The sequence below is a fragment of the Scyliorhinus canicula genome, chromosome 1 (genome assembly GCF_902713615.1).
Source record: "Scyliorhinus canicula chromosome 1, sScyCan1.1, whole genome shotgun sequence".
In the NCBI taxonomy this organism is placed as follows: Eukaryota; Metazoa; Chordata; class Chondrichthyes; order Carcharhiniformes; family Scyliorhinidae; genus Scyliorhinus; species Scyliorhinus canicula.
Genome location: NC_052146.1, coordinates 40,105,497 through 40,131,476, shown reverse-complemented (window position 1 = coordinate 40,131,476; position 25,980 = coordinate 40,105,497). Strand labels below are relative to the sequence as shown.

Below are 25,980 nucleotides of genomic sequence, written 5' to 3'. Positions count from 1 at the left end.
AGAAGCTGTTTTTGACTCTGTTCTTGCATGTTCTCAGACTTTTGTATCTCCTGCCCGATGGAAGAAGTTGGAAGAGTGAGTAAGCCGGGTGGGAGGGGTCTTTGTTTATGCTGCCTGCTTTCCCCAGGCAGCGGGAGGTGTAGATGGAATCAATGGATGGGAGGCAGGTTTGCGTGATGGGCTGGGCTGTGTTCACGACTCTCTGAAGTGTCTTGCGATCTTGGACCGAGCAGTTGCCATACCAGGCTGTGATGCAGCCAGATAGGATGCTTTGTATGGTGCATCTATAACAGTTGGTAAGAGTTTTTTTTAATAAATTTAGATTGCCCAATTATTTTTTCCAATTAAGGGGCAATTTAGCGTGGCCAATCCACCTACTCTGCACATTTTTGGGTTGTGGGGGCGAAACCCACGCAGACACGGGGAGAATGTGCAAACTCCACACGGACAGTGACCCAGAGCCGGGATCGAACCTGGGACCTCAGCGCCGTGAGGCGGTTGTGCTAACCACTAGGCCACCGTGCTGCCCTCAGTTGGTAAGAGTTAATGTGGACATGCCGAATTTCCTTAGTTTCCTGAGGAAGTATAGGTGCCGTTGTGCTTTCTTGGTCGTAGCGTCGACGTGGGTGGAGCAAGACAGATTGTTGGTGATGTTTACCCCTAGGAATCTGAAATTGCTAACCATCTTCACCTTGGCCCCGTTGATGCTGACAGGGGACTGTGCAGTACTTTGCTTCCTGAAGTCAATGACCAGCTCTTTAGTTTAGCCGGCACCCACGGAACGTGTACGTGCTTCTGTTGATGTTGAGGCTGGCTAGGTCACCTCTATGTCAGCAGTAAAGTGTCATCTTCACTGCCACCTTTTTAGTGCTCGGAAGGAGCAGAAGAGCGCGTGGCCTCTGGAGTCTGGCGAGGAAAGATTTGAGCTAGCACTGCTCAGTCACGTCCGCGTCTCCCACGTCTTTAACGTAGGCATGGGAAGACTTAATGAGCAGTGCCATGTCCAACCAATGGTCGAGGACTAGCTGCACTTGGTTTTAGCAACCGCAGTTGGCATATAGAATATTCCGGAGTTCCCCTTTGAGGATGAAGGGCGACTTGGTGTCGGGCACAAGTGAGTCCACATGCTACAGATGTACTAAAAACATCCCCCATGCCCCCTCCTCCGGACAGTCGCCTTCTGGGACCGAGTCCCTCGCCACATTGAGTGCGGCGGACGGCACGGACCCACCTACTAGCCTGGGTCTGCCTCGAACCCATCCCTGGATCATCGACTGACGGGTTCTTTTTGGGCCCAAGGGAGGTAGTGGCTCAGACCACCGCTCCTCTTGCAACGCCAGGCATCTGGACAGATCCGTGAAGAATTCCATTAAAAAGCTCCGGATGGAGATGGAGGTGCCCGTTGTCGGAGGTTGGGGTGGGGGGGGGGGGGTGTGCTCGTTCCTCCATGCCACCACTGCCCAATGACTCTGAGGTCAGGGAGCTGCTTCAGCCCTCCAACCTTGTGAAGATGAACGCCTTTGGGGTGCAAAAGTGCGCTGGGTGCAACGAGCCCTTGGGCTCCCGCTCGCACAGGGGTCGGGGTGACACCCTCTCCGCGCCAGGGGTAGGGGCCCCGATGTGTTTCATCCCCCCCCCCTCCAAGGAGTGACGCCGCTTACAGGCGGTGATCTGCGCCGTGGAAATCTCCATCCTCACATTCTTCACTCCTTCTCTCTGTAGAATCTGCTCCCGGGGTCATGCCTTTGTTGATCTAGGTGCCGGTTCGGGGTTGCACCCATCACTGCCCCCTCCCCCATTGTTGCTTCGCGCTAAAGTGACGCCAGACCCAGTACCCGACAGAGATGTATCAATGGGCCTCGGACGAAGTGGAGTGTCCACGGGCAAGGTGCATCATCATTAGCCCCCAAGCCACAGTTCAGGGGTGCAGGGTTCTCTGGGCCGACGGGGTTGGGCTGCCTGGGGCCGATGCCTGCCTCGCCACCTTTTTTTTCCTTTTAAAAAAATTTAATGTATCCAATTCATTTTTTTCCCAATTAAGGGGCAATTTAGCGTGGCCAAGATGTAGTGTAGCCAGACTTCTAACTTGATAGTTAGTTAGATATGCCCTTGCATGTTTAGGATTAAAACATTTTTATGGCAATTTGTTGAAAGTGTGAACCAATAACAAGGTAAGAGGATATTTGCAATCTAGGACAAGCAATCAGTTTGAAGGATTGTGAAATTAGCAGTGCAAGGAATGATGAAGGAGTGAAAAGTAGAGTGGCTAAATTCTATGTCAAGCTATGAACAGAAAGAGAAAACAAAATGGACTGGTAAAGAGAGAAAAGAGACATAAAGGAAAAGTAAAAAACAAATTTGACGTTTTAAAAATCTCCAATACTGTATCAATTAAACCTGAAGGAATGAATTTCCATACTTGTAATAGTTAATTTTCAATACCAGAGAGGCATATGTTACTTTGATTGGAATGGACAGGATGTAATTTTCTTTGGTGATTTTAGTTCATGTCTACCATGTACATCTTGCAACATCACAGCATTCAATTTGTGTAAGTGGTGAGGCAAAGTGATGTTTTAGGCAGAGCTAACAGGAAAAACATCACAAAGCAGGCTGTAAATTTTGAACATTTAAATTTAGCACCTCCCCCCACCTTGTCTGACGTGGATGTACAATTTCTTCTTTCTGGTTGGCAAGATGCAGGCAGTGGTGTGCCGCAGGAATCAGTGCTGGGGTGACATTTTTAAACTACGGGCTTTCAGATCACAAAGGTACAAAACAAACAAGAGCTTTATTGGAAAGGTGTTTTCCCACAGGTAGCTGGAATAGACAGACTGTTAGCCTGCCCAAACTGCCGATAACATCATCACTACATCACGTGATCAAACTCTTACAAGTTACCTTGTTTCAACTATTCCAACATGAATACACAACACTTCCCACCCCCTTCACATCAGAGTTTATTGCAATGAGACACAGGGCGAAATTTTCCTGGCGACCGGAAATTCCTGCCCGAGATCAATGGACCCTGTTCCGTCCATGGCGATCTTCTGGTGGGTGTGGCAAAAAGTCCAGCCCACAGTATAACATTAATAATCAAAATTCAAAATTTGAACAGTCAATGACAACAGTTAATAAGTTAGACGTTTCGGAGGGATGTCGATTCCTGTGCAGTTGTTGGCGAATGTCAGGCGTCTTCTTTTCCATGTTGACCGTAACCTCTCATACGTTTGGTTGAATTTGGACATCGTCCGTTGTTTCCTCAACTGGAGGCAATTGAGGAATTGGAGGTTGACTCGGTGTTAAATTATCCTCGATTGAGGTACTGTCTTCCACAGAAGTTTCCGTTATTGTCAGATTCTTAGGTATGTACAGGTCTTGTTTTGTACTGTCAGTTGACTCTGTTTCTGGCAACCTCGCTTTTGCTGCAAAATGTTGATCAGCATGTGTTCTCCACACTACATCTTCCCAAGTTTGAACAGTGCAGGAGACCAGTCCTGTCTATGCAGATGATGACAAGCATCCACTTCTCACTGGTGATATAGTTCCTTGCCAATACTTCCTGACCTGTGTGAAAAACACAAAACCCGATTTAGCTGCTTGTTCAAAACTTTCAGTTCAGTGGCTAGCCTCTTCTTCTTCTCTATCGCCTGATTGTATTTCCTTTATAGTTCATTCCATTTTGAACTTTTATTCGCACTGCTAAGTGTGGTACACCCAGGATAGATCTCATCTGGTGTAAGGTGGAGCTGGCGTTCTGCGGGTGTTGGAGTTCTCTGACTTTGCTTGAGCTCCATTTCCAGTCTCTTTAGTACTTGCCAATCGCTGCCCCTCCAGGCTTAATTCCAGGGCCTCCCTTACCTGAATCTTGTGCTCCGAAAGCTAATGATTCAAAACAAATCTCTTGGACTTTAACCTGGTGTTGTAAGACTTCCTACTCTGCCCACCCCAGTCCAACTCCGGCATCTCCACATCATGGCTCACCAGTAGAAGCTGTTGCTCCTGAGGGTTTCCAAAAGGGACTCCAACATGAGATTAATCTTGGCCCAGTTTAGTTTGAGTCTTTCCAGCCAGATTCTCCCCATTAGTGCTGAATCATAGAGTAATCATAGAATTTACATTGCAGAAGGAGGCCACTCAGCCCATTAAGTCTGCACCGGCCCCTGGAAAGAGCACCCCACTTAAGCCCACACCTCCACCCTATTCCCGTAACCCAGTAACCCCACCTAACCTTTTTTAGACACCAAGGGCAATTTAGCATGGCCAATCCACCTAACCTGCATGTCTTTGGACTGTGGGCGGAAACTGAAGCACCCGGAGGAAACCCACGCGCATACTGGGAGAACGTGCAAACTCCGCACAGAGTGTGACCCAAGCTGGGAATCGAACGTGGGACCCTGGAACTGTGAGGCAACTGTGCTAACCACTATGCTACCGTGCTGCCCTTAATTACCAATAATTACCTTTAATTTAAAAATAAATAAATTTAGAGTACCCAATTATTCTTTTTTTCCCAATTAAGGCGCAATTTAGCATGGCCAATTCACCTACCTGAACATCTTTTGGTTGTGGGGATGAAACCCTTGCAGACACGGGGAGAATGTGAAAACTCCACAAGGACAGTAACCCAGGACCAGGATTCGAACCCAGGTCCTCAGCACCGTAGTCTCAGTGCTAACCACTGTGCCAACCTAACAGTGACTTTAAAGCCTTCTTTAGATCTAAGTTGTTTTCTGTTAACAGCCTTTTCTTGAATGATTCACTTCTTAACCCACACACAAGTCTGTCTCTGATGGTGTTGTTCAAGACATCTCCAAATTCACAGAATTTAGCTTATTTCTTTAGCTACGAATTGTATGATTGATTCACCTTCTTGCTTGTTATATTTGTGGAACCTGAACTTCTCGGCGATGACCAAGCGTTTAGGTGAGAGGTGCCCTGCAATATCTCCATTATTTCACCACATGTTTTCAAACCTGATTTTTCTGGTTGCACCAGGCTTCGCAGCTTGAACGTTTTCCTTCCTCATGGTGTTCAAGAAGGTCGGGACCACTATGTCCACCGCAATTTTGTCCGGCAGGACGAAGTATTTGAATCTTTTAGTGTATGAAGTACAGCACTCAGTGCTTTCATCATATGGTCCCACGGTGCCAAAAACTCCCGCCATTTTGTACTATGGGAAGGCTTGCATAATCACAGTGGGCGCGATTCTCCACTCCCCACGCTGGGTGGGAGAATTGCGGGAGGGCCGGGCAACACACGACACGCCCACCTGGCGCCCCCCCCCAATTCTCCCACCCCCGCTCGGAAGAATCGGCGCTCGCCGTTTTTCACGGCAACCGGCGATTCTCCGACCCGGATGGGCCGAGCGGCCTGCCGTTCGCGACCGGTTCACGATGGCGGCAACCACATCTGGTCGCTGCCATCGTGAATATGGCGCCAAATGCTGGTTTGACGCTTGTGGGGGGGCGAAGAGGGGAGTGAGCACCACGGCCGTGCTCGGGAGGGGACTGGCCCACGTCAGGCCGGAGTCTCAAAGGGACGCACTCTTTCACCTCCGCCGCCCCGCAAGATCAAGCCGCCACGTCTTGTGGGGCAGCGGAGGGGAAGACGGCAACCGCGCATGCACGGGTTGGCGCCGGCCAACCTGAGCAAGCGCGGCTGACGTCATTAGGCGCGCCAGCCGCATCATTCTCGGCACGCCGGGCCTTTTGACGACAAGGCCCGGCGGCCGAGAATAACGGAGCACCGCTCCTAGCCCCCCGGGTGGGGGTGAATAAGGTGAGAGGAGCGGCCTCCGAGGCCGTCGTGAAACTCGGCCGAGTTCACGACGGCCTTCTCGATTTTCCACGGGAGCGGAGAATTCCGCCCAATATGCCACAAAGATTTTAGCACTACCTCATTTATTTATTTTTCTTTCAAACAAGGTAACCCTAAGCTCAGCCTGTTCCTCTCAGTTGTGCAAGGGGTGTCGCAATACTCCCTTAACTCTCAAATACTTGAGGGCAGGATGGTGGCGCAGTGGTTAGCACTGCTGCCTCACAGCGCCGAGGTCCCAGGTTCCATCCCAACTCTGTGGAGTTTGCATATTCTCCTGTGTTTGCATGGGTTTCACCCCCACAACTCAAAAGATGTACAAGGTAGGTGAATTGGCAATGCTAAATTGCCCCTTAATTGGAAAAAATGAATTGGGTACTTTAAATTTATAAAAGAAAGCTCTCAGTTAATTGGTACAGAGTATTTGTTACTTTACTTGCTATCTACAGTAGAGGGAGCACTGTTCCAAAACTTTCCGGGCAGAGCACGTGGCTAGCTTCTTTAGATGCGGTTTTCACCGAACTCTTTGGTTAAATTTTGGTTCCTTCAATGGTTGCTGCTATTATTTGACACCCTCCATTGCCAGCTTTGGTGTAGCAATATTTTTATCTACTAAATCCTTTTTGGATGGCTGCAGCATTGATCAACAATGTTTCTTACCCCGCTGGATTTCTGCAGTTCTTTTTCAGGTATTTGCAGTGTGGATCAACTGTCTCATCGCCTGTTTCTTGTCATATTGTTAAATTACAGGCTTGCAGATCATGAAGAGCTTTATTAGGAAGGCGTTTTCTCACAGGCTGCTAGAATACACTGACTGTTAGCTCGCCCAAAAGGGGCATTTCGCGTGATCACTCTTAAAGTGACCAGTTCCAACTAGGACCAAACATGAATACACAACAGCTGGGTCCTCAACGTTTTACAATTTATAGAAATGTCTTGGATGAAGGGACCAAAGGCATTGTTTCTAAATTTGCAGATAACACAAAGATAGGTAGGAAAATAAGTTGTGAGGACATAAGGAGGCTACAAAGGAGTGTAGATAGGTTAAATGACAGCAAAGATCTGGCAAATGAAGTATAAAGTGGAAAGATTAGATATTGTTCATTTTGGCAGGAAGAACTTTAAAAAGCATATTATCTAAATGGTGAAAGATTGCACAGCTCTGAGCTGCAGAGGGATCTGATTGTCCTAGTGCATGAATTGTAAAAGATTAGTCTGCAGGGACAGCAAGTAATGAGGAAAACTAAAAGAATGTTATTGTTTATTGCAAAGGAAATTGAATACATGAGTAGGGAGGTTATGCTTCAGTTATACAGGGCATTAGTGAGACCACATCTGGAGTACTGTGTATAGTATTGGCCTCTTTTCTTAAGGAAGGGTGTAAATGCATTGAAAGCAGTTCAGAGAAAATTTACCAGATGAATGTGTGGAATGGGCAGGTTGTCTTTGGAGGAAATTGGACAAGCTAGGCTTGTATCTGCTAGAGTTCAGAAGAGTTAGGAGCTACTAGATTAAAACATATAAGATCCTGAGGGGTCTTCACAAGGTGTGGAAAAGATGTTTCCTCTTGTGGGGCAGCACGGTAGCATTGTGGATAGCACAATGGCTTCACAGCTCCAGGGTCCCAGGTTCGATTCCGGCTTGGGTCACTGTCTGTGCGGAGTCTGCACATCCTCCCCGTGTGTGTGAGGGGTTTCCTCCGGGTGCTCCGGTTTCCTCCCACAGTCCAAAGATGTGCAGGTTAGGTGGATTGGCCATGATAAATTGCCCTTAGTGTCCAAAATTGCCCTTCGTGTTGGGTGGGGTTACTGGGTTATTGGGATGGGGGAGGTGTTGACCTTGGGTAGGGTGCTCTTTCCAAGAGCCGGTGCAGACTCGATGGGCCGAATGGCCTCCTTTTGCACTGTAAATTCTATGACTATGTAAATCTAGAATTAGGGGTGGCTGTTAAAAAATAAGGATTAGGTTAGGTGGATTGGCCATGCTAAATTGCCCGTAGTGTCCTAATAAAAGTAAGGTTAAGGGGGGGTTGTTGGGTTACAGGTATAGGGTGGATACGTGGGTTTGAGTAGGGTGATCATGGCTCGGCACAACATTGAGGGCCGAAGGGCCTATTCTGTGCTGTACTGTTCTATGTTCTAAGGGGTTACCCACTTACGACAGAGATGAGGAGAATTTTTTTAATCTGAGGGTTGCGAGACTTTGGAATTGTCTTTCTCAGAAGACAGTGGAAGCAGAGTCTTTGAATATTTTTAAGGCAGAGGTAGGTAGGCTCTGATAAGCAAGGGTGAAAGGTTACCAGGGGCAGGAACGTGGAGTTGAGCTTACAATCAAATCAGCCATGATCGTACTGAATAGCAGGGAAGGCATGAGGGGCCAGATGGCCCCCTCTTTCTCTATATTCGTATTTTCGTATACATGTATGTTCGTATGGAGTCGAATGCCATTAGTCACAACGTTATTTTGACAGCAGAATCTGGGCCAATGTAATCTCTGTTGGGAATGCAAAAAGAGCCTGGTGTCATTTTTGTTAGAGTGTGTAGAATTTTACAATAGACTGTCATGGCAGATTATTAAAAGGGACTGAATGAATTCCTATTATGACAACAAGACTATCAGTTTGAAAATCATGGGAAGTAAACTGATAGGAACTTTGGAATGGGAGGCTAGATGGATCTTCTCCTTTCCAAAACATTACTGTATTACTACTTTGTGTGTAAGCTACCTGTCTTGCTGCATTGCTGCATGGGCAGCATGGTAGCACAGTGGGTAGCACTGTTGCTTCACAGCTCCCAGGTCCCAGGTTCGATTCCTGGCATTGGTCACTGTCTGTGCGGTGTCTGCACGTTCCCCGTGTCTGCGTGGGTTTCCTCCGGGTACTCCGGTTTCCTTCCACAAGACCCGAAAGACGTGCTGTTAGGTGAATTGGACATTCTGAATTTTTCCTCTGTGTACTCGAACAGGCGGCAGAATGTGGCGACCAGGGGCTTTTCACAGTATCTTCATTGCATTGTTAATGTATGCCTACTTGTGACAATAAAGATTATTAAAAATTATAAAACAGGATTTATGTTCTAAAGTTGGTTTTGCAAACAATGAGGGTTTACTGGTTTTCACAAAGGATTCACCTCTTTAACAGTACAGTTGTTAGCTACAGCCAGCAAGGAATGAGAGTAGAGAATTGGAAGAAAACTATATTTTCTAAAGTCTAAAATGTTAATAGTAATGTTTATAAGCGACAACATATAGTTTAGGAAAAACTTCAGCCTGTGTCCCAACTCGCAGAAAGTTTTGTTTACCCATCACACTTGTGTTTGCTCATCTACACTGACTGTCTGGCAATGCGTCAGTCTTAAAACTCTCATTCTGGTTTTCAAATCCCTCCCTGACCTTGTCTCTTTTTACATATATCTATGACCTTTTACAGTACTACAGCTCTCCGACCTCTCTACTCCTCCAATTCTAGCCTGTTGTGCATCTGCAATTCTAATCGGCCCTTCATTAACAGCTGTACGGGCCTAAACTGTGGCATCCCCCCCCCCCCCCCCCCCCGCCCACAACCGGCTCCCCTCCTTTGTGGGGAGACAGTGCATAGTGATAATATCGCTGGAATATCAATCCAGAGGCCCAGGCTAATGCCCTGAGGACATTGGTTCAAATTCCATGACAGCAGCTGATGGAATTTAATCCACTTAATAAGTATTAGGATTTGGTGCCATGAAACTATCATATATTGTTGTAAAAACCCATCTGGTTCACGAATGCCCTTTAGGGAAGGAAATCTACTACCTTGACCTAGTCAGGCCATGGGACTCCAGACCCATAGCAATGTGGATGACTCTTAATTGCCCTCTGAAATGGCCATTTGATTCAAGGCCCTGTCAGTGATGCCTCATCTCATTAAATAATTGTGGTGATATAACCACTGTAGTGATGTGTACTTGCAGTAGGGGGATGTATGCCTGTACCTGTAATACAGGTTCCTCCGGTAAGCCCCTGCCGGCTAGCTCCGCCCACAGGGAGCTTGTGTATAAATATGTGTGTGAGTCACTCAGACCTTAGTCTACAGTTGCAGATGGAGGAATAGCATCGCACAGCAATAAAGCCTCTATTGTACTTGTCTCTCATCTTTGAGTATAATTGTTAGCGCCACAATAATGCAAAAAAGAAAGCTTCTGAAAACCTACCTCTTGACCAACCTTTAGTCACCCACCATAGTGTCTCCTTGTGTGACTCAGAGTAAAACTTTGTTTGGTGATGCTCTGTGAAGTGCCATTGCACATTTTGCTTTGTTTAATGTGCTATTTAAATGCAAGTTGTTGTCACTCTTTATCAGGATTATGTTTAATAACAAACAACAGTAATTTGTGTTCATATAGCCTAAAGTAAAGAATGCTTCAAAGTGTTTCACAGGTCGGCGTGAGGAATATGCAAAGTGGAGTTGTAACTCTTAGTTATTCCAATTCTAATTGACTGTATGTACTTGTGTGAACATGACTCTAAACAACATTTTAAAAAGCAAAATTGAAGACAATAATCTGATTGTTTTTAAATGTGTGGAAATATTTGAAATAGTGCTGACATTAACAATTACACAGAAGTAAATCATATCCTAATGTTGCCTAAATACTGTTTTAAATTGGGCATGTTTGAGAGATTACAAATTTAATTTAATGTCTTCAAACCATTCATGCATGGAAAGAGATTGAACAGACTAGTGTCTAATTAAAAATACTTATCAATTATCATTAGAAAACTGGTGACATAGGGCGGCTCAGTTGCGCAGTGGTTAGCACTGCTGCCTCACGGTGCTGAGGACCTGGGTTTAATCCCGGTCCCAGGTCATTGTCCGTGTGGAGTTTTCACATTCTCCCCGTGTCTGTGTGGGTCTCACCCCCAAAACCCAAACATGTGCAGGGTAGCTGAATTGGCTATGCTACATTGCCCCTTAATTGGGGGAAAAAAAGAATTGGGTACTCTAAATTGAAAAAAAAGACAACTGGTGACATAACTGCACAATTGCCAATGCATATAAATTGTAACAAAATCTAAGTATATGCATTTTAAATAGACTCCCTTGCAGTGCAATGAATGAAATGTGTGCTGTGATTTAACAACAACATCTTGCATTTATATTGCATCTTATACATCCTGAGGCATTTAAAAAAGAGAGGCCAATATTAAACAGATCAGTTGTGGAACATGGAGCAGGTTGCTGTAGGATGCGTGCATGTTAATCAAATAATGCTTAACAGAACCAATTTCTACACACTACTAGCATCTATATAGCACCTATCAGATCCTTAGGCTGTTCAAAATCATGATCAATTAATTACTTTTTATGTGTTATTACTGTTGTTTTGTATTGTGGGCGGCAAGGTAGCACAATGGTTAGCACTGTTGCTTCACAGCACCAGGGTCCCAGGTTCGATTTCAGCTTGGGTCACTGTCTGTGTGGAGTCTGCACGTTCATCCCGTGTCTGCGTGGGTTTCCTATGGGTGCTGCGGTTTCCTCCCACAGCCCAAAGATGTACAGGTTAGGTGGATTGGCCATGCTTAAATTGACCTTTGTGCCCAAAAAGGGTGGGGTTACTGGGTTACAGGGCCTAGGGTGGGGATGTGAGCTTGGGTAAGGTGCTCGTTCCAAGGGCTGGTGCAGACTTGATGGGCCGAATGACCTTCTTCTGCACTGTAAATTCTATGATTCCTTTTAATAGCAGTAGCCAATAATGTACACAGCAAAGTCATACATTCAGCAAATGAGATAATTTAAAAAAATAAATTTAGAGTACCCAATTAATTTTTCCAATTAAGGGGCAATTTAGCGTGGTCAATCCACCTACCCTGCACATCTTTGGGTTGTGGGGGCGAAACCCACGCACACACGGGGAGAATGTGCAAACTCCACACGGATAGTGACCCAGAGCCGGGATCGAACCTGGGACCTCGGCACCATGAGGCAGCAGGGCTAACCCACTGTGCCACCGCGCTGCCCTTCAAATGAGATAAATGCTCTTTGGCAGTGATTTACTGACGTTGGTGACACGGTAGCACAGTAGTTAGCACTGTTGCTTCATAGCGCCCAGGGACCAGGGTTCAATTCTTGGCTTGGGTCACTGTGCGGAGTCTGCACGTTCTCCCCGTGAACAAAGAAATGTACAGCACAGGAACAGGCCCTACGGCCCACCAAGCCTGCGCCGACCATGCTGCCCGTCTAAACTAAAATCTTCTGCACTTCCAGGGTCCGTATCCCTCTATTCCCATCCTATTCATGTATTTGTCAAGATGCCCCTCCAATTCTAGCCTTTTGCGCATCTGCAATTCTAATTGGGCCTTCATTAACAGCTGTACCGGGCCTACACTGAGGAATCCACCCCCCCCCCCCCCCCCCCCCCCCCCCGCCGCCCACAACCGGCTCCCCTCCTTTGTGGGGAGACAGTGCATAGTGATAATATCACTGGAATAGCAATCCAGAGGCCCAGGCTAATGCCCTGAGGACATGGGTTCAAATTCCATGACTGCAGCTGATGGAATTTAATCCATTTAATAAGTATTAGGATTTGGCGAGTTCCAGGCACCCACTACCCTCTGTGTAAAAAACTTGCCTTGCACATCTCCTCTAAACCTTGCCCCTCGCACCTTAAACCGATGTCCCTGAGTAATTAACCCCTCTACCCTGGGAAAAAGTCTCTGACTATCCACTCTGTCTATGCCCCTCATAATTTTGACGACCTCTATTAGGTCGCCACTCAACCTCTGTTGTTCCAGTGAGAACAAACTGAGTTTATTCAACCTCTCCTCATAGCTAATGCCCTCCATACCAGGCAACATCCTGGTAAATCTCTTCTGCACCCTCTCTAAAGTCTCTACATCCTTCTGGTAGTGTGGTGACCAGAATTGAACACTATACTTCTAATGTGGCCTAACTAAGGTTCTATACAGCTGCAACATGACTTGCCACTTCTTATACTCAATGCCCCGGCCAATGAAGGCAAGTATGCCGTATGCTTTCTTGACTACCTTCTCCACCTGTGTTGCCCCTTTCAGTGACCTGTGGACCTGTACACCTAGATCTCTCTGACTGTCAATACTCTTGAGGGTTCTACCATTCACTGTATATTACCTACTGTTGCGCCAACAATTGCACACAAAGACTCGAATCGATACAAGAGAGGCTTTATTACCGTGTGATGTTATTCCTTTGGCTGCAGCTGTAGAATGGCAGCTCAGGGGAACTTATGAATATTTATACTGCTCCCTGTGGGCGAAGCTAGCCGGCAGGGGATTACCGAAAAACCTGTAATACAGGTACTGTCGTACATCCCCTAAGACAAGCACACGCATATATATATATTATACATACAGTGGTAGATCACCACACCTACCTGTATTAGGCCTTCCAAAATGCATTACCTCACATTTGTCTGGATTAAACTCCATCTGCCATCTCTCCGCCCAAGTCTCCAAACGATCTAAATCCTGCTGTACCCTCTGACAGTCCTCATCGCTATCCACAATTCCACCAAACTTTGTGTCGTCTGCAAACTTACTAATCAGACCAGTTACATTTTCCTCCAAATAATTTTGTATATACTACGAACAACAAAGGTCCCAGCACTGATCCCTGGGGGACACCACTAGTCACAGCCCTCTGATCAGTAGAGCACCGTTCCATTGCTACTCTGCCTTCTATGACCTAGCCAGTTCTGTATCTATATTGCCAGCTTACCTCTAATCCCGTGTGACTTCATCTTTTGTACCAGTCTGCCATGAGGGACCATGTCTGCTTGGGTTTCCACCGGGCGCTCCGGTTTCATCCCACAGTCCCGAAAGACGGACTTGTTAGGTGAAATGGACATTCTGAATTCTCCCTCAGTGTACCCGAACCGGCATCGGAGTGTGGCGAATAAGGGATTTTCACAGTAACTTTATTGCAATGTTAATGTAAGCATACTTGTGACACTAATAAAGATTATTATTGTTATTAATTCATAGCCAATGAATTGTAGTTAATGTTGAAATGTAAATAAACATGGCAGATATATTTTGTCCGGCGAGATCACAAACAGCAACTGCAATCGTTTAGAAATCTCTTGGTTTGTGCAAGAACCTCAACTGTATTACAATGCAACAGAACTCCACAACAAAGTTTCAAAAATGCAAACTTTGACATTCAAACTTTTAGTGAAGTGTTCATGCTCCACTATTTTGATTTTGTTGTTTTTCCTTTCCAGTTACATTTCTGGAATAACTGGTGCATGGTTAGTCTGCACTCTATGTACTTTGGTAACAGCTGCGGCAGGCAGGATTTACGACATAATCATTGGTAATGTCGCACATTTGCAATATATGCAATGAACAGATCACCAGATGGTATGAACGGAGGAGCAAATAAATTATAAAACACACATAAAAAGTCTGTGAAAGATTCAAATATACAGTTCATGTTTAAAAGATGTAAGAGATTATGAAATTTATTTTGAGCTCATTGATGTTTAGTTCCACCAGGATGACTTGGCTCCAAGATTATTATAATCTTGGACCAAACATGGTCAAAGAGCTGAATTCCAGAGGTGAGAGTGACTGCCCTTGAAAAAACAGCATTTGACTGAACGTGGCTTCTAGCAAAGTTAGTAAAATTGAGATTAGTGTGATTTGGAGGGGAAAGTCTCCATTCCCTGGAGTCATATCTAGCAGAACGGAAGATGTTTGTGATTGTCGGAGACATCATCTCAATCCCAAGATATGTCTGCAGGAGTTCCACAGGACAGTGTCCTCAGCCCACCTTCAGATGATCTTCCCTCCATCATCAGGTCAGAGGTGGGCACATACGCTGATCATTGCATTGTGCTCAGTTCCATTCATAACCTGTCAGATAATGATGCCATCTGTGCCTGCTTGCACAAAGATCTGGACGACATTTATTTATTTATTTTAAATTTAGAGTGCCCAATTCATTTTTTTACAATTAAGGGACAATTTAGTGTAGCCAATCCATCTACCCTGCACGTCTTTGGGTTGTGAGGGCAAAACCCATGCAAACACGGGGAGAATGTACAAACTCCACACGGACAGTGACCCAGAGCCGGGATCGAACCTGGGACCTTGGCGCCGTGAGTCAGCAGGCTAACCACTGCGCCACCATGCTGCCCTCTGGACAGCATTTAGGCTTAGGTCGAGATATCCCCGCTCCCTCTCATCTTGCTCGCATGCAAAATCTCTACCATCTGGCCTGGCAGGACTTCAGCCTGCACTCGAGCACAGCCGGCGTGAGTGGACACCGCCTGCCAGAGTCATGCCCGAGTTAAGAACCCAAATGCCCTTTGAGGAAAAAGCTCTTCAACTGGCCAATGAGGAGCAGGACCATGCACCTGAGCAGAGGGCGAGACGGGGGAGCTACAAAGGTAGAGTCACAAGCATCAGGAAAGAATGACAGCATCCCTCCTCAGACTACAAGACCAGCTGGAAGTATCCCACCACCTACTACCTGAGGAGATGGTGCCGTCTCTCCAATGCAACAAGGCCAAAACTGCGAGGCTGGCGTCCACAGTGGAGACCTTGGTGCATGGCGTGCACTCCATGGTGGGGGGGGAATGTACGCTCCAGGTTTCCATTCATGACCTCCACGACTGAGGGCATGAGCTCCATGGTGCAGGGCTTCAACTGCATGATGCAGGCACGCGTGATGTCTCACCCACCTCCCATGCAGTAGCCACACCACTGCCAATGCTGTTCTCCATCCGCAACCCCCAATCCATGAACGGTCCTTCCCGAACACCAATGAGCAGGCCTCTCAAAGCTGCTAGCATTGTCTAGTTATGAGGAAAGTCTGCCCACCTTGTCAGTCGGATGAAAAACACACTGGGATCCCTGACCTCGGAGGAGGAACCAGAAGCTGAGATGTGTCAGTCAGCTTCTCTGGGCCCCTAGGTCAGCCCATTTAGTGGCAGGTTGCACTCAGCTCTGTCAAATGAAAAATGAAATGAAAATCGCTTATTGTCACGAGTAGGCTTCAATGAAGTTACTGTGAAAAGCCCCTAGTCGCCACATTCCGGCGCCTGTCCGGGGAGGCTGGTACGGGATTCGAACCGTGCTGCTGGCCTGCTTGATCGGCTTTAAAAGCCAGCGATTTAGCTCAGTGAACTAAACCAGGCCCCCAGGTAGCTGTCAGGTAGGAGTCAGGCCTTTTGCAGAGGATAAGTGGAGTATCGTTCTGTCCTCACTGCAAGTTATCACCATTTTCCTAGAGCGTCCGGCCAATCGCTGCCCATATATTTTCCGATCCTCAAACCCAAATGTGATTCCAACTATTTTGATTAACATAAATAACCAAGGAAACAAAATCAAGTGAACTGAGGGACAAAAACATAGATAGCAGAGAATGGTTTTCATTCATTGACCACTGAGTTGTGCACACTTGCGCTGACCAATGGGCGCTAATTACTGACACACTCATGCATTGCAATGCTGACTACATTGGCACAATTGACTCGTCAAGGAAGGGTCAGGGAGCCCCCCCCCCTCTGTGTGAGTCTTCAGCCCACATAAGGCTGGGAAGCACCCCTTGGCAGAGTCCCGCACTTTGCCCATGCACTCTGGCATCGCATGGGACTCCGTCCAGGAACCTCATAGTCGTCCCTGTGCTGACCCTATGGATTCGCCTACTCTCATCCACTTTCTAGCTGCCATTCTAGAAGGGCGATTCCTCACAGGTGATATTGCCACAAGCCCAGCAAGGGGACCCAAAAGTGCTAGAAACCAGCCGCCAGAGCGCTTTAAACCTCGGGGATCACAGCCATGAAGGGCCGCTAAGGCCTGCAAGCAACCCCCTCCCCTTGCGATGCGAAGACCGAACCGCCACCCCTGACCCCTGGATTACACTTATCTAAGTCGCCTGCAAACTCGCCATTGTCCCCTCTGCAACTGACACCTTGGAGGAAGATGACGACCTGAGCATTCACCTCTGATATTCGTTTTGGAGGTGAGATCGCCAGGTTTTCGTTTTTATACTGCTGTTGTAAATCATGCCGGTGCCCTATGAACATACGGTTGTAACTGTTAACTGTAAATCTATTTCTTTGTTGTTAATGTGATTATTTCTGTGATTAAATTAAAGTTTTTAAAAACATAACAGATACCTATTGGTCAGCGTTATCACTCCTGTGGTGCAATAACAGTTCCTCACTGTTTTAGAAATTGAAAATAGAATCCACAGAATCCCTACAGTGCAGAACAAGGCTTTTCAGCCCATTGGGTGTGACCCTCCGAAAGACCAGTCTATCTAGGCCCACTGACCCATCCTATCCCTGTAACCCACCTAACCTGCATATCTTTGGACCCTAATGGGCAATTTAACATGGTGAATCCACCCAACCTGCATATCTTTGGATTGTGGGAGGAAACCGGAGCACCCAGAGGAAACCTATGCAGACACAGGGAGAACGTACAAACTCCATACAGTCACCCAAGGCCGGAATCTAACCCAGGTCCTGTGAGACAGCAATGCTAGCCACTGTGCCACCATGCCACCTGTTGGTTTCCCGTCCGGGATCCTAACAAAGCATTGAATTTCAAGAAAGGTGGAAATAGATTTGATAGGGGGCAGCAATTTTCTTTTGTACATTTGTTTTTTACAAGTGGGGCGATTACCACACCACAATAGCAGTTTGGAGTGACAGATCATAGAATGCATATCCAGAGGTGCAAACACCATGGATGAACACCTGCTGAAGTTCCAGACGGAGGCGTTCAAGTCTGACGACCCTGCCCTATATAAGAAATCCAGGTACGACGTACGAAAAACCATCAGGGACGACAAAAGACAATACCGGATCAAACTAGAGTCCCAGGCCAACGACACAAACCCACAAAGTCTATGGGAGGACTTACACGAGATCACAGGTTACAAAGTAAGGCCAGGCAGAATCTCTGGGGGTTGGAGCATCCCTTCCCGATGAACAAGTTCTACGCCCACTTTGAACATAGAACAGTACAGCACAGAACAAGCCCTTCGGCCCTCGATGTTGTGCCGAGCTTTGTCCTAAACAGTCAGCTGCCACCTGCCCCAACAGCCCTGGAAACACCCATATCCATTATTATAGCCTCAGAGGTAAGAGCTGCGTTCTTGAAAGTAAACTTGTGGAAAGTGATGGGCCCTGACAGAGTTCCTGGGCGAGCACTCAGAGCCTGCTCTGACCAGCTGGCGAGTGTATTCACAGATATCTTCAACACCTCACTTCTCCGCTCCAAGGTCCCCACCTGCTTCAAGACCAGCATAATACCAGTACCAAAGAAGAACAAGGTAGCGTCCCTCAAAGACTACTGACCGGTGGCCCTGACGTTTGTTATCATGAAATGCCTCGAGCGGCTAGTCATGAGTCGGATCAACACCAGCCTCCCAGACAGTCTCGATCCATTGCAGTTCGCCTATCGCCACAACCGATCCACAGCAGGTGCTATCTCCCTGGCCCTACAATCAACACTCGAACATCTCGACAACAAATACACCTATGTCAGACTGCTGTTCATCGACTATAGCTCTGCCTTCAACACCATTATCCCGACAAGATTAATAACCAAACTCTGTAATCTTGGACTTGATCCCTCCCTGTGCAGCTGACTGCACCAACAGACCGCAATCTGTCAGGATAGGTAACAGCACCTCCCCCACAATAGTCCTTAACACCGGGGCCCCGCAAGGATGCGTGCTCAGTCCGCTACTGTACTCCCTATACAAACACAACTGTGTGGCAAGATTTAACTCCAATTTGATCTGTACGTTTGCAGATGATATGATTGTGGTGGGTCGTATCTCAAACAATGACAATCAGACTACAGAAGGGAGATAGATCACTTGGTTGCATGGTGTACCGAAAACAACCTCTCTCTAAATGTCAGAAAGACCAAGGGACTGATCATCGACTTCAGGAAGCGTAGCACGACACACCCTACCCGTCCAAATTAATGGCTCCGAAGTGGAGTTGGTCGATAGCTTTAACTTCCTGGGGGCCACCATCACCAACAGTCTGTCCTGATCCACTCACGTTGATGCAACAGTTCAGAAAGCCCAACAGCGTCTCTACTTCCTACAGAAACTAAAGAAATTTGGCATGTCTGCATCGACCCTCACAAACTTCTACAGATTTGCCATGGAGAGCATCCTATCCGGTTGCATCACAGCTTGGTATGGCAACTGCTCGGCCCAAGATCGCAAGAAACTGCAGAATGTGTTGAACTCAGCCCAACGCATCACACAAACTTGCCAACCTCCCATTGATTCTGTCTACACCTCCTGCTGCCTCAGGAAGGCAGACAGCATTGTCAGAAACCCCTCACACCCAGGCTCTGCCCTCTTCCAGACCCTTCCATCAGGCAGAAGATACTGAAGTCTGAAGGCTCGCACATCCAGACATAGGAACAGCTTCTTCCACACAGCTACAAGACTCCTCAACGACTCTCCCTCAGACTGATCTGTTCCCTGTAAGAACACTATTCACGACACCCTATGCTGCTCTTGCTCATGTAGTGCTTGTTTGGCCCTTGTTCTGCACTGTAACCAATGACTATTTGTTGATGTACCATTTGTCAATGTACTCTGTTGATTAATCTTTTGTCTACTACGTACGTACTGTGTACGTTCCCATGGCCGCAGAAAAATACTTTTCACTGTACTTCGGTACATGTGACAATAAATATCAATCAATCAATCAACTGGAAATAATGTAAGGTATCATCACCAAAGTCTCAGTCAAAATCGAATGTCACTGCACTCATCCACAATAAGTTTGTGAACAGCAAGAGTCTGATTCTTGAATAAGAAGGTAATCTGGAGGGAAAAGCAGAGAGGTGGAGTTCATTAAGGTTATTGTAATAAAGGTTTTGGTACAACAATTAAAGCCTTGACTTCAGGAAGAATGTAAGTACTGAACTTATCCCAGATGATAAAATATCTTCAACAATGCATTGGAGTTGGCTTTAGCAGATTTCAGGAGACAGATTTTTTATCCAGCAAAACATTATTTGTTCTAGGCAGCACCATATGATTTACTTGAGAACAGATTGAATTCTCATCTCAAAATCACTTAATTCTGGTTAATGTACTTTTAACATATCAATTTCACATTGCATCCCTGTTTGGGTAAACATTATTGGTACTAATCTGGGCTATCCAGAAAATGAATTTTTGAATTTTATTTATTGTCACGAGTACCGAGGTACAGTGAAAAGCATCGGGTGAGCATATAGAATGTGGTACTACTCAGTTGAGAAGGTATGTGAAGTGATCAATTCAGTGCATAAGAGAGCCACACAGGAGTCTGGTAACAGGTGGGAAAAGCTGTTTTTGAACCTGTTAAGACTTTTGTATCTCCTGCCCGATGGAAGAAGTTGTAAGAAAGAATAACCTGGGTGGGAAGGATCTTTGATTATACTATCCGCTTTCCCAAGGCAGCGGGAGGTGTAGACAGAGTCAATGGATGGGAAGTGGGTTTGTGTGATGAACTGGGCTGTGTTCACGACTCTCCTATAGTTTCTTGTGGTCTTGGGCTGAGCAGTTGCCAAACCAGGCTGTGATGCAGCCTGTTAGGATGCTTTCTATGGTGCATCTGTAAGAATTGGTAAGAGTCAATGTGGATATGCCGAATGTCCTTAGTTTCCTGAGGAAGTATAGTTGTGCTTTCTTGGTCGTAGCGTCGACGTGGGTGGAGCAAGACAGATTGTTGGTGATGTGCACACCTCGGAACTTGAAGCTATCAACAACTCCACCTCGGCATCATTGATGCAGATAGGGGTGTGTACGATACTTTGCTTCCTGAAATCAATGACCAGCTCTTTTTGCTGACGTTGAAAGAGAGATCATTGTCATTAATTACGCCACTAGGTTCTCTATCTCCCTCCTGCACTCTGACTCATCGTTCGTGATCTGACCCACTACGGTCGTGTCATCAGCAAACATGTAGATCGAGCTGGAGCCAAATTTTGCCACACAGTTGTGTGTGTACAGGGAGTATAGTAGGGGGCTAACTATGCAGCATTGCGGGACCCCAGTATTGAGGACTATCGCGGAAGAGGTGTGGTTATTTTTCCTTACTGATTGTGATCTATGAGTCAGGAAGTTGAGGATCCAGTTGCAGAGTGAGTCAAGTCCTAGGTTTTGGAGCTTTGATATGAGCTTGGCTAGGATTATGGTGTTGAAGGCGGAGATGTAGTCAATGAATAGGAGTCTGATGTCGGAGTCCTTGTTGTCGAGATGCTCCAAGGATGAGTGTGGAGCCAGGGAGAAGCGTCCGCTGTGGACCGGTTGTAACAGTATGCGAATTGCAGTGGATCAAGGCATTCTGGGAGTATGGCTTTGATGTGTCACATGACCAACCTCTTGAAGCACTTCATAATGATAAATATCAAGGCCACTGGATGCTACTTGTTGAAGCACATTGCCTGGTTCTTCTTTGGAACCAGTATGATGGTGGTCTTCTTGAAGCAGATGGGAACTTCGGAAAGGAGTAGGGAGAGGTTGAAGATGTCCACAAACACACTCGCCAGTTGGTCTGCGCAAGATCGGAGTGCATAACCAGGGACTCTGTCAGACCTGTTGCTTTCCGAGGGTTCACTTACAAGAAGGCCGATCTGACTTTGGAGGTGTGGCCGAGGCTGCTGGGGTAGTTGCCAGTGGTTTGATGGTTTCCTGCTCGAACCGAGCACAGAATGCATTAAGTTCATTGGGGAGGGATGCTCTGCTCCCAGAGATTCTACTGTTATGAATTGTCGCCTGTTATATTGTTTAAGTCTTGCCACAACCGACGAGAGTCCCTATTGTTAGCCTGTGCCCCTAGCTTAGTCTATATTGTTTCTTGGCATCCCCGATGGCTTTGCGGAGGTCGTACTTGGATTTCTTGTATAGGCCAGGGTCGCCTGTCTTGAACGCCTCAGACCTGGCATTCAGTAGAGAGTGAAATTCCCGATTAAACAATGGTTTCCAGTTGGGAAATGTACATACTTCCTTCTTTGGTACGCAACCTTCTGCACACTTGCTGATGAAGTCTGTAACGGTGGTGGCATACTCGTTCAGGTTGGCCGCCGAGTTCTTGGATATGGACCAGTCCACTGACTCCAAGCAGTCGCGTAGGAGCTCATCTGATTGCAGCACGGTGGTGCAGTGGTTAGCACTGCTGCCTCACAGCGCCGAGATCCCAGGCTCGATCCCGGCCCTGGATCACTGTCCTTGTGGAGTTTACACATTCTCCCCGTGTCTGCGTGGGTTTCACCCCCAGAACCCAAAGATGTGCAGGGTAGGTGGATTGGCCACACTAAATTGCCCCTTAATTGGAAAAAAGAATAATTGGATACTCTAAAATCTTTTTATAAAATAAATTTAGAGTACCCAATTATTTTTGTTTCCAATTAAGGGGCAATTTAGCGCGGTCAATCCACCTGCACATATTTGGGTTGTGGGGTGAAACCCACGCAGACACAGGGAGAATGTGCAAATTCCACAGGGACAGTGACCCAGGGTCGAGATTCAAACCCGGTCCTCAGCGCCGTAGTTCCAGTGCTAACCACTGCGCTACATGCTGCCATTTGTACGACCTTCTTTTTAAAATTTTAAAAATAAATTTAGAGTACCCAATTCATTTTTCCAATTAAGGGGCAATTTAGCGTGTTCAATCCACCTACCCTTGCACATCTTTTGGGTTGTGGGGGCGAAACCCACGCAAACACGGGGAGAATATGCAAACTCCACACGGACAGTGACCCAGAGTCGGGATCGAACCTGGGACCTCAGCGCCGTGAGACTGCAATGCTACCACTGCGCCACCGCGCTGCCCTTGTACGACCTTCTTAACCGGATTCTCCCGCTTAAGTTTCTGCTTGCATGCCAGGAGAAGGAGCACCGTCTAATGGTCCGAATTTCTGAAGTCCGGTCAGGGGATGGATCGGTAGGCCCTTGATGCTTGTGCAGCATTGGTCGAGGATTTTGTGGTGGGACAGGAGATGTGTTGGTGGAATTTTGGCAGTATACTCTTGAGGTTGACAAATGTAGACTCAACGAGTCTTTCCTTTGGGTGGTTGGATTCATATAACATATTACAAACAGAAACTAACACACATTTTACAAATAATGATTCAGATCAGACAAACAAAGCATTCCTTTTTAAATCTCAAATAATATTTGTCCAGACAGAAGTAGAATCAATATGAAGGTATTCTTTGCCAAACCCAGCATCATCTTTGAAAAGCCCTCGGGTTAAAATATTAATCATCACCTACCATACCAAGTCTTATTTCTGTCACAATACCTATGAGTGCAGATATTTTAAGCTGATTAAACCATAATATATAAAATACAATAAGATAAAAGCAAATGACTGTGAATGCTGGAATCTGAGACAAAGCACAGTGCTGGAAAATCTCAGCAGTTCTGACAGTCTTTGTGGAGAACGAATAGAGTTAACGTTTCGAGTTTGGATGACTCTTCGTCAAAGCTAGAGAGAACTGGAAATAGGATGAGATTCATATTCTGGGCGGGGGGGGGGGGGGGTGCAAGGAACAGAGGGCTGGATAGTAGGCTGGGGAGGGATGGGCAAAGATGTTGTGGACAAAAAGACAAAGGGAATGTAAATGGTGGTGATCAAGGCTAAGAAGGTTGGCACATTAAGAGATCAGAATGTGTTAATGGGAGAACAAAGTAAGCAGTGTGCCAAGGACAACCTGGAACAGGGAACAGATGGTCCTAGTGAGGGAAAACAGATGGATAGAAGAAATGAAAGTAGATTGAGAGAAATACAATCGTGATCTGACTTTCCCCTTTTCTTTCATTGTTTTATCTACTTACACACAACTATACGGGGCCTCACGGTAGCATGGTGGTTAGCATCAATGCTTCACAGCTCCAAGGTCCCAGGTTCGATTCCCGGCTGGGTCACTGTCTGTGTGGAGTCTGCACGTCCTCCCGGTGTGCGCGTGGGTTTCCTCCGGGTGCTCCGGTTTCCTCCCACAGTCCAAAGATGTGCGGGTTAGGTGGATTGGCCATGCTAAATTGCCCGTAGTGTAAGGTTAATGGGGGGATTGTTGGGTTACGGGTATACGGGTTACGTGGGTTTAAGTGGGGTGATCATTGTTCGGCACAACATCGAGGGCCGAAGGGCCTGTTCTGTGCTGTACTGTTCTATGTTCTATACTGTGTGCAGCAAATAAGAATATTATTCCCAGGTGTTTACAATTCTAGTTTTTAGATAGTCATTGAGTTACAACTTACAGTTAACTCTATCCTGCAATTGTTTCTATATTGATGATTCTATATGGGTGGCACAGCGACACAGTGGTTAGCACTGCTGCCTCAGCATCATGGACCCGGGTTCAATTCCAGTCTTGGGTGACTGTGTAAAGTTTGCACTTCCTCCCCGTGTCTGTGGGGGTTTCCTCCCCTCCGGATGCTCCAGTTTCCTCCCATAGTCCAAAAATGTGCAAATTAGGTGGGGTTATGGAAATCAGGCATGGAAGTGGGCCTAGGTAGAGTGCAGGCTTTCAGAGGCTCAGTGCAGACGTGATGGGCTGAATGGCCTCCTTCTGCACTGTAGGCATTCTATGATTTTCTGGTTCTTTGTTAAGACTACGGATGTGGGGTTGGGTATTCATATCAGGATTTTTCCTTTTGGGCTGTGGATTGAATAATGCCCATTTGGCAATATGCTGTACTGTACATAGTACCTTTTTAAAAAATAAATTTAGCGCACCCAATTCATTTTTTCCAATTAAGGGGCAATTTAGCGTGGCCAATCCACATACCCTGCACACAGACAGTGACCCAGAGTCGGGATCGAACCTGGGACCTCAGCGCCCTGAGGGAGCAGTGTTAACCACTACGCCATCGTGCTGCCTTACATAGTACCTTAACACACAGATGCATCTGTACCAATCATCATTGTTCTAACGTGTCGGAAATGCTGTAGTAGAAGCTACAACGTCTGCAAGGAGCGTCACGACAACTCCACTTTCTTCCCAGTGAAAAGCTTTCCATTCTCTAAATCAAACTCCAGGATTCTGCATTTTCTCACCGCCTGGTTTTCCAAGCCGCGGTTGCCATGGCCGCTTTGAAATGGAGACGTTGCCCAGCCGTCACAGTAACCCAGTAACCATGGCAACGCCACAGGCCGCACGAACATCCAAATTTGCGAAGAAGCGTGAAGTTCGCGCTCTTATGAGATCTTCTCCCAACTTCATTTTTCTTCCACTTTAATAGCACTAAAGTAAGGCTTTGTGGTGCGATAACACCAGCTCCAAATTTATCTTTACATCTACCTGAATGTTTTAAAATGTATATATTTTGGGCCCTCCAGAAGCGCCGGGAGAAGTCCTGTTTTTGACACTGCACGAGGGAAGATGTGAATAGCAAACATGCTGTCCTGTATTAGATGTCACTGCGCCGATATAAAATGATCCATGGCTATTCGGTGCTCGCCTACCGTTCTTCTCTCCTAACCTGAATCTCTCTCCCTCCTGTATGATACACCCCTGTGTCACTCAGACACCAGCAAAGTTACCCGTGGATTTGCTATTCAACTGAGAGCAGCATCACTGTACACACAGGAATAGGCCATTCTGTCCATTCCCGGGGTTAATACTCCAGGCGAGCTCCAATCGACTCCTAGTTTTGGACTCGACCAATGGTGAAAGCATATTTTCCAAGTCAAGCTATCAAAGCCCTCCACAATTTAAAATATCTCTATTAGGTCACCCTTTGCTCTTTTTCCCCCGGAGTAAAGAACACAGCCCGCTATGTTTTTCCTGATTATCAATCGCTCAGTTCTGATTTCACCCTTATACATCTTTTTTGTACCTATATCATTTTGTGTAATTATGGCGATCAGAACTGCACTCTTTAGTATGGTATAACCAAGACTCTATGTAATATAACTCTCCAGTTTTTCGATTCCATTCTACCAGAAATGTACTTTTTAATGCTCTTGTTAACTTGCATTGCTACAGTAATAGATAGTTTCTAAATCTGTATCTCTGGATTTATTTGTTCCCCTTCTTCCCATTTAAACTTTTAATTTCCAAAGCATATGTGGCCTCCTTCCTCCAATGAAAATGCATCACACCAGCACTTATCTGTATGGTAATTCATCTGCCATTTTGCCAAATTTATTTAGGTCTTCTTGTATT

The 25,980-nt window shown here is 46.4% G+C and overlaps 1 protein-coding gene and 1 long non-coding RNA gene across 8 annotated transcripts in view; one reads left to right on the top strand and one right to left on the bottom strand.

The window, feature by feature from the left end:
• LOC119960015 (coiled-coil domain-containing protein 63-like) overlaps nt 1-25,980 on the top strand; it is a 174,205-nt gene that overhangs the window by 12,591 nt on the left and 135,634 nt on the right. For 4 of the 7 annotated variants that reach the window (XM_038787945.1, XM_038787964.1, XM_038787990.1 and 1 more), the window contains exon 1: nt 24,896-25,061. The exons of the other annotated variants lie outside the window; for them this stretch is intronic. The gene's annotated coding sequence lies outside the window, so the exon portion shown is untranslated. Of the gene's footprint in view, nt 1-24,895; nt 25,062-25,980 lie in introns of those variants that run through there. 7 annotated transcript variants of the gene reach the window in all.
• On the bottom strand, nt 1,605-24,905 carry LOC119960749. The gene is made up of 3 exons (XR_005459519.1): nt 24,704-24,905; nt 19,554-19,642; nt 1,605-3,567 (listed from the first exon to the last, which is right to left on the bottom strand). It is a non-coding gene; the product is annotated as an uncharacterized LOC119960749 (long non-coding RNA).